The sequence below is a fragment of the Tamandua tetradactyla genome, chromosome 17, assembly GCF_023851605.1.
Source record: "Tamandua tetradactyla isolate mTamTet1 chromosome 17, mTamTet1.pri, whole genome shotgun sequence".
Lineage (NCBI taxonomy): Eukaryota > Metazoa > Chordata > Mammalia > Pilosa > Myrmecophagidae > Tamandua > Tamandua tetradactyla.
Genome location: NC_135343.1, coordinates 57,624,991 through 57,632,496, shown reverse-complemented (window position 1 = coordinate 57,632,496; position 7,506 = coordinate 57,624,991). Strand labels below are relative to the sequence as shown.

General features: G+C 35.3%; 1 non-coding gene across 1 annotated transcript; it reads right to left on the bottom strand.

Moving 5' to 3' along the window:
* Positions 1 to 5,206: 5,206 nt before the first annotated feature.
* On the bottom strand, positions 5,207 to 5,313 carry LOC143661854 (U6 spliceosomal RNA). Its single transcript, XR_013164891.1, has one exon. It is a non-coding gene; the product is annotated as a U6 spliceosomal RNA (small nuclear RNA).
* Between the last annotated feature and the right edge of the window lie 2,193 nt (positions 5,314 to 7,506).

Here is a 7,506-nt window from a genome sequence, read left to right as displayed (position 1 = left end):
TAGGGTTTTATAGACATTTATAAAATTGAGGAAGTTCTGCCTTATTATTATTGGACTGAGTTATTTTTATCATTCCTGATGTTGGGTTTTATCAAATATTTTTTATTGATGAAATCATGCAATTTTCCTTCTTTAGCCTGTTGATGCTGTGAGTTATATTAATTTATGTTTAAATGTTGACCCAACTTTGCATACCTAGAATCAATCCTACTTGGTCGTGGTGTATAATTCTTTTTATACATTGTTGGATTGGACTTGCTAATGTATACTGATCTGCAGTTTTCTTTCTCAAAATGTCCAATCTGATTTTGTTATTAAGGTAATGCTAACCTCACAGAATGCTTTAAGTATTTCTCCCTGTGTTTGCAGTTTCTCAAAGAGATGGTGGAGAATTGGCATAATTTCTTTCTTATTGGTTGGTAGAATTTCCCAGTGAAACTATTTGGATCTGGGATTTTCATTTTTGTAAGGTTATTAATAAATGACTCAATTTCTTCAATAGTTATAGACCAAACCAGATGATGTAAATCTCTTGTTTTGAGTCTTGGTTGATTTTATCTTTTAAGGAACTGGCCAATTTTATCTAGGTAATGAAATTTGTGGAGATAGAATTGGGCTGATTACTCTTTTCTATCCTATTGTCCATTGGATTGACAGTGATGGCCTCTCTTTCTTTTATAATGTTAGTAACTTGAGTCTTCCCTATTTTTTTTTTTTGTTGTTGTTGATTAGACTTGCTATGGTTTTACCAGTCTAATTTATCTTTTCAAAGAATGAACTTTCTGGTTTTGCTTGTTTTCTCTTTTGTCTTCCTGTTTTTCAAATTCATTGATTTCTGCTCTTAAATTTTTATCTTTATTATTTTATTTCTTCTTCATTTAGATTTGTACTGATCTTGTTTCTTCAGTTTCCTATGGTGGAAGCTTTCTTCTTTTCTAATACATGTATCCAGTGCTATAAATTTCCCTCTGAATGCAAACTTTAGTGTCGCCCACAAATTTTGATATGTTGTATTTTCATTTTAATTTAGTTCAAATTGCATTTTCATTTATTTTGAAACTTCTTCTTTGACCCATGTATTATTTAGCTTATCCCATTGTGGTCTGAGAGCACACTTTTCTAACTTCCATTGTTAAAAATTTGTTAAGGTAAGATTTATAGCCAAGAATGAAGTCTATCTTTGTGAATGTTTCATATCAACTTGAGAAGTATGTGCATTCAGTTGTTGCTGGATAAAGTGTTCTGCAAATGTAGATTAGATCCAGTTGAGGTAAGTTTTTGTTTATTTTTGCTATGTCTTCTAAGAGTATTAATCCCTTTACCATTGTGCAATGCCACTTTTTTTCTTGATAATTTTCCTGCTTCTGAAATTGGCTTTCTCTTAAATTAGTTTGGCTGCTCCCACTTTTTTTAATTAATGTTCACAGGCTATTTCTTTCTCCATCATTTTACTTTTAAGTTAAAAAAAAAAAAAAAGAAACCTGCGTCTTTGTAATGAAAGTGGGTTTCTCATAGAAGACGATTTGTTGGGTCCTGTTTTTGTAGCCACTCTGACAGTATCTGCCTTGGTGTTTTGGTGTATTTAGACCATTCACTTTTAAAATGATTATTGATAGCTAACACATTTGTAACAATTTTCAATTGTTCACATTTTTTATTTGTTATTTGCATTGTGAGCACCTGAGTGACTCTTTCCAAACTCTTTACATGCTGGAATACAACAATGGTTTTCACAAAGAAGGCCATTTCTTACAACCTATCAGTCAGTCAGCCAGTCACTCAATAGACATATTTTGTTAATACATTACATATAAGATGCTAGAAATATTAAAATTAATTAGGTACTTGACAACTGAAATATATAAAATTTCTAATATAATATGGAAGTTTAATTCTGTGACTAGGTCTTTAAAATTCACAGTGAACTCAAGAAAGTCACAGAATAGGAGGAGATAAATACCAACTGGTGTAGATGGTAAAATTATTTTTCAGTGGAGTGATTATAAAAAAGAAATTTCCATGAAACTGTAGTTCAGAAATTTTATTTTGAGAATAAGAATGATTTGAGTAATCATATATTGGAAGGCAGAGAAAATGTTCAGTTAAGAACAATTACCCAAAATAAATCATCCACGTATGCACGTTTACATTATCTATTAAACCACTGTGCAAAATCTGAGGGTTATACATCTTTTAGTATTATTTTGAAAAATCAGTACAAGAAATATTAAATTTTTCTGTTTTCCCAATGTGAAGGTCATGAAAGACAATCTATAACGTAGATTGAGACTATTTTCTGATTTAGAATAAACTGAAAGTTATGAGTGATCCTTACTTGCACCTGTGAATATCACTATTTTAGTACTTCACTTATTTTCCCCTAAAAGTTACCCACCATTTCATGGTACAGTTGGTGGACCAAGAACTCACCACAGATGTGTAACTAAATATTGATTATATTTAATCAGTATAAATAATCTGACTCCAAAAAAAGATTAAACCTAAGCAAACCTGACAGGGCAAGGTGATACATGCTACAGTTAAGAGGTATAATTTCACAAGAATCTAGCACCAAGGAACGATCTGTTGAATGGGCATGAAAAAAGAAAGCATGTTGTTGGTCTGATCATGATGGTGAAGTGTTTTAATTAGACGGTAACATGCTGAAGGGCAGCCAAATGACAATTGTAAAAATGCTAGATATTTCTCTAGGTTTAGACACATATTCGTACTAGAGAAGTGATTGAGTAGTAATTAGTACCACCTCATTTTGCAATTATTTAACCTGTTTATGCTAGCTTCCCTTCAAAACCCAACATTCAAAATAACCCAAATGCAACAGGTTGCAAATTCCAGCTGAACTGCCTCTGTTTAAAAAATAGGAAACATTCTTGCCGTATCAATGGACCATAAGGTAATTTATCTTGATAAGCAATAGTATCCAGATATTTAGCCATGCCACATTTTATTTAAAGTTGGAATTGAGACATTTGTAAGGGTTTAATGCAAAGCTTACAATTCTCATTATTTGTGGGGTTTTTTGCTTTTTTTTTTTTTTTGGCATGGGTAGGCTTCAGGAATCGAATCTGGGTCTCCGGTATGGCAGGTGAGAATTCTGCCATTGAGCCACTGCACCGTCCTGTTTGTATTTTTAAATACGTCACCCCATGCTTTGTGGCTTAAATAACAGTTCGCTATTACATCTCTGGGATCTGTGGTCTGCCCCTGCTGAGATGGATGGTTGTTACTTGGAATCTCTCATGCAGTTGGAGTCAGGGGTGAGAGGAGTTATCTAGACTGATGCTAGGGCCTTGGCTGGGGCTCTCAATCACAACATCTTTGCATGGCCTCTGCATATAGTTGTTGACTTCTAAAGCAAATAATATCATTCTGAGTGACATGATTTCCAAAGTGAGGACACCAGGGTAGTACCCAGAAGCAGCAAAGGTAACAAACAACAAGACGAAAAAAGGTATGCCTCAATCGACACAGTATAATATCTGTTGTATTCTTTTGACCAATGCACTCTCATGGCTTCTGTACATTCTAGAGGGTAGGACGTAAACTCTGCTTTTTGAGGGTAGACTGGTAAGGTCACATTGCAGAATAACTCAGGTATGAGAAATATTGTTGTGTCCATGTTTAGAAAATATAGTTTGACACACATAACAATTTACTTTCCTCGAATGTAAAAGCAAACATCCACACCAAGGATTCCACATCATTTAAATCAACTGTTGGCCTGAATCAAGCTCCTTGGATGTACCTCCTCAGATGCACAACTTCTCAAGGATGATTCCTTTCAATGTGAAGACTTATGAACTAAAGAGAGAACTTGTCTGCCAAGCCCTTCATACACTGACATATAAAGTTGAGTCCGGAATAGGAACTACAATAGACACGTTGTCTCAAAAAATGGGGAATGTGAGGTCAATGAAAGTAACTAGCTCCCAAACAATCTCAATTTCAGTTGGGTCCATGCCACTGAAACCAGTCTCAGTTTCAAAGCTATTCCAGCTTTGAAATTCCAGCTGAACTGCCTCTGTTTAAAAAATAGGAAACATTCTTGCCGTATCAATGGACCATAAGGTAATTTATCTTGATAAGCAATAGTATCCAGATATTTAGCCATGTCACATTTTATTTAAAGTTGGAATTGAGACATTTGTAAGGGTTTAATGCAAAGCTTACAATTCTCATTATTTGTGGGGTTTTTTGCTTTTTTTTTTTTTGGCATGGGTAGGCTTCAGGAATCGAATCTGGGTCTCCGGTATGGCAGGCGAGAATTCTGCCATTGAGCCACTGCACCGTCCTGTTTGTATTTTTAAATACGTCACCCCATACTTTGTGGCTTAAATAACAGGTCGCTATTAAATCTCTGGGATGTAAAAAAGCTCAGTACTGCTCTCCAGGAATGATTTTCCATAGCTCTTGACCTATCCTTTGGGTTTTTGACACCATTGTCTGAGTTACCCATCCTCTTCTGTTAAAGAAAAATGGTTCATGTTTTCAGTTGAATATATTTTTTAGCCTGCTTTCCTGCCTGAAGGTTTGCAAGTACTAAAACCGATGGTATCAAAAACTAAAAGAAGGTCTGAAATTAAATCTCCAAAAGAAAAGCGGCAGTTATTTTAGGTTGGCTTGCTCAACATGCATTACCAACTTTCTTCTTGATTGCTTTCGTCTATTATAGTGGTTGGAAAGCTATATTTTTTTCCTCTCAGAATCTTCAGCAGCTAGGGTTTTACCAATGAGATGTAAACAGAAGTATGTTGCACCCAATCCCCTTCTTTTTCCTTGGAATAATGATATGGTGGCTGAATGTGCAGCAGCCATCTGTGTCCCTAATGGGAAGGCTAAGCCAATTTTAGAAACCCTGCTACCCTATGCTGTTGCATGAATCTGACGATGTAAACTTCTGTGGCCTTGAGAAACCATATACACATGTCAGAAACACTCCAGTAGATGAAAAGGTAGCTGTAGCACCTCCAGACTTATTGTTATAAGAAGAAAAAAAGCAGGCTTCACATTGGAATTTCTCTCCTGTGAAGTTAAATGCAATCTTAACTAATAGAAGTGGTAACAAGACTACCATTCTCCCATTTCCTTTATGCAAAGAATGCAATGCTTAAGTAAAGAATCAAATTCACATTTTCCAAACTTTTTATGCATGGTACCAAAGGAAATTATACATTTTTTTCTTTTAAAAAATGTGGAACGCCTCACAAATTTGCATGTCATCCTTGCACAGGGACCATGCTGATCTTCTCTGTATGATTCCAATTTTAGTGTATGTGCTGCTGAAACAAGCATGGAAATTATATATTTTAACTTTAAATATGATATAAAGTGAGTATGATTACTATATAGGGGTTACCATGAGGCATTCTCAAGAATTTAAAGGTTTTCCCTAAAGATTAATCTGTGATATATCTTCAATTCTAAGACAGATTGTTGGAAGGTGCACTACAATTGGAAAAGCAGTTGTGGGGGAGGACTGGCCACATTAAAATTGCCACTTATTGCCCATAGAATGCATCTTAAATTTAGAAAAATATGCATATAAAAATCAGGTTTAAAAAGAGCAACAAAGAAAAAAGTTAATATCCAATGAATATCCAAATAACCTCTGCAAACAAACAAAAAACAATTGCTCACAAATTTGTATCTATAGAGATTGAAAATATCCAAACTCTGAGCCAGCTCAGAGAAATAGGACAAAAATATGGTGGAGGTGCTTATGCCAAAGTCCAATTAACTATATTGCTCATCTAGAGAATGTTTCAGTAAACAGAAGGGTTTGGTCAACAAAGGAAGTTTAGAAATAGTACGTTGACAGAAATAAACATCGATAGTGTCCAAACTATCCAAGGGAGTAAGAATCTTGTGAATGAATTTTGAATTCCTGAATCTCAGGGGTCTTAGAGTGTGTCGGAATTGTTCAAGCTACTTTAACTGAGAAATAGTTCTCAAAATCAATCCCTCATGTTTGATTATCATGACTGTCAAGACCACTGATGATTTGGATTACCAGGTAGGTCTGCTGAAAGGAAGGCCTTCCAAGCTATTATTTATTTACTTCTCTCTTTCAAGTACAGTAAGTGTTTCACCTGTATTATAGCATTTAACTTCTACAATATACTAAGATGGAGATGCTCTTAATGTTTCCTTTAATAGCATATGTCATTGCCTAGGTCAATACTGGAGATTGAACCTAAGATTCTTGCTGCAGAGCTTGGAGAAATTTGCAGTCTGGTGTGATAGGTAAATAGACTATGGCACAGTTGAGTGTTGGACATGAAATCAGCACATTGAAGAGAAGGTCAGAAGAAGTAAGGGGAGTTGTAATCCACAACTGGGAAACAAGTATTTATTGGCAGCTTATACTCTAAGCTCTGTGCTTGGAACTAATTATTCAATTGTGAACAAGACAAACATAACCTATGACTTCCAGGATTTTTCAGGTTCAGTATGACCGAAGTGAAAAGGATGTTGCTACAAAGGACCACGGCTCCATCTATCTTTTCTCTACTATCTTTATCATGTCACTTTTGACTTCATGGTTGTGACTATAGCCATATGGGTATAGAGATTGTGCATTTCAGGCTGTAAGAAGAGGGGTATTTGCAGAGTAATATAGCATTGCCATTTTATTTAGGGAAATATTCTTCCCTATAGGTACTTCATCCTACATTTCAATGTACAGAAATGAGTTCAGGACTGCCCATATCCACCAGAAGGCCAAGTATAAAAGAGACTGGGGAGTGAGGATTTTATCTGGGTATCATGCACTACAGCAAAATCAGGATTCTGTTCACATGAATAGCAGGAGTGGCTATTGTGCAGGACACCTGCTGGTGACCACCACTAAAGGCTGTTATCCAGTTGAGAGGTGATTAAGGCCTTCCTAATGGCACCTGGTCAGTTTAGGTAATGTAATTGAGATTAGATGTAAGAAAAGTCACTGTTCTTTTCTTGTAGACGTATTTACCACCAGGAAACTAACATGCGAAGTTGCCTGCCAAGTAAAATGTCCAAACTTCGGAAAATACCAAGTGACCAGGAAAAAGTAACAACAGCTTCAGTGTCTTTCAGTTATATGTATTTATCTTTGTTGATGAGTTTGTATGACTCCAACATATCACCTGACCATACGAAAAGCTACTGTTGATTTGAAGCACAGAGCCAATCAGAAAAAAAATGTCACACTCTAAGACTTAGCCATGTCCTTCATCATTTTATTGTAACAAAGTCATTTATTTGCTTCTTTATGCCTAAGGTCCTTCATTCCCTTTGCTAGAAGATCTTTACACCAATTCTTCTCTGTCAATTTCATTTAAGGGTCACGGTTTCCAAATCAAAATATAGAGTCAAATTTACTTGGGTTGTGTTTTAGGGACCTGATTTTTCCATGAAAATCACTCTTGAAACAGTGGGCATGGGAGAATCAGTCTAACATGCTATCCAATTGAACAATTATAGAATCTTTAAAATAATAGATATGAA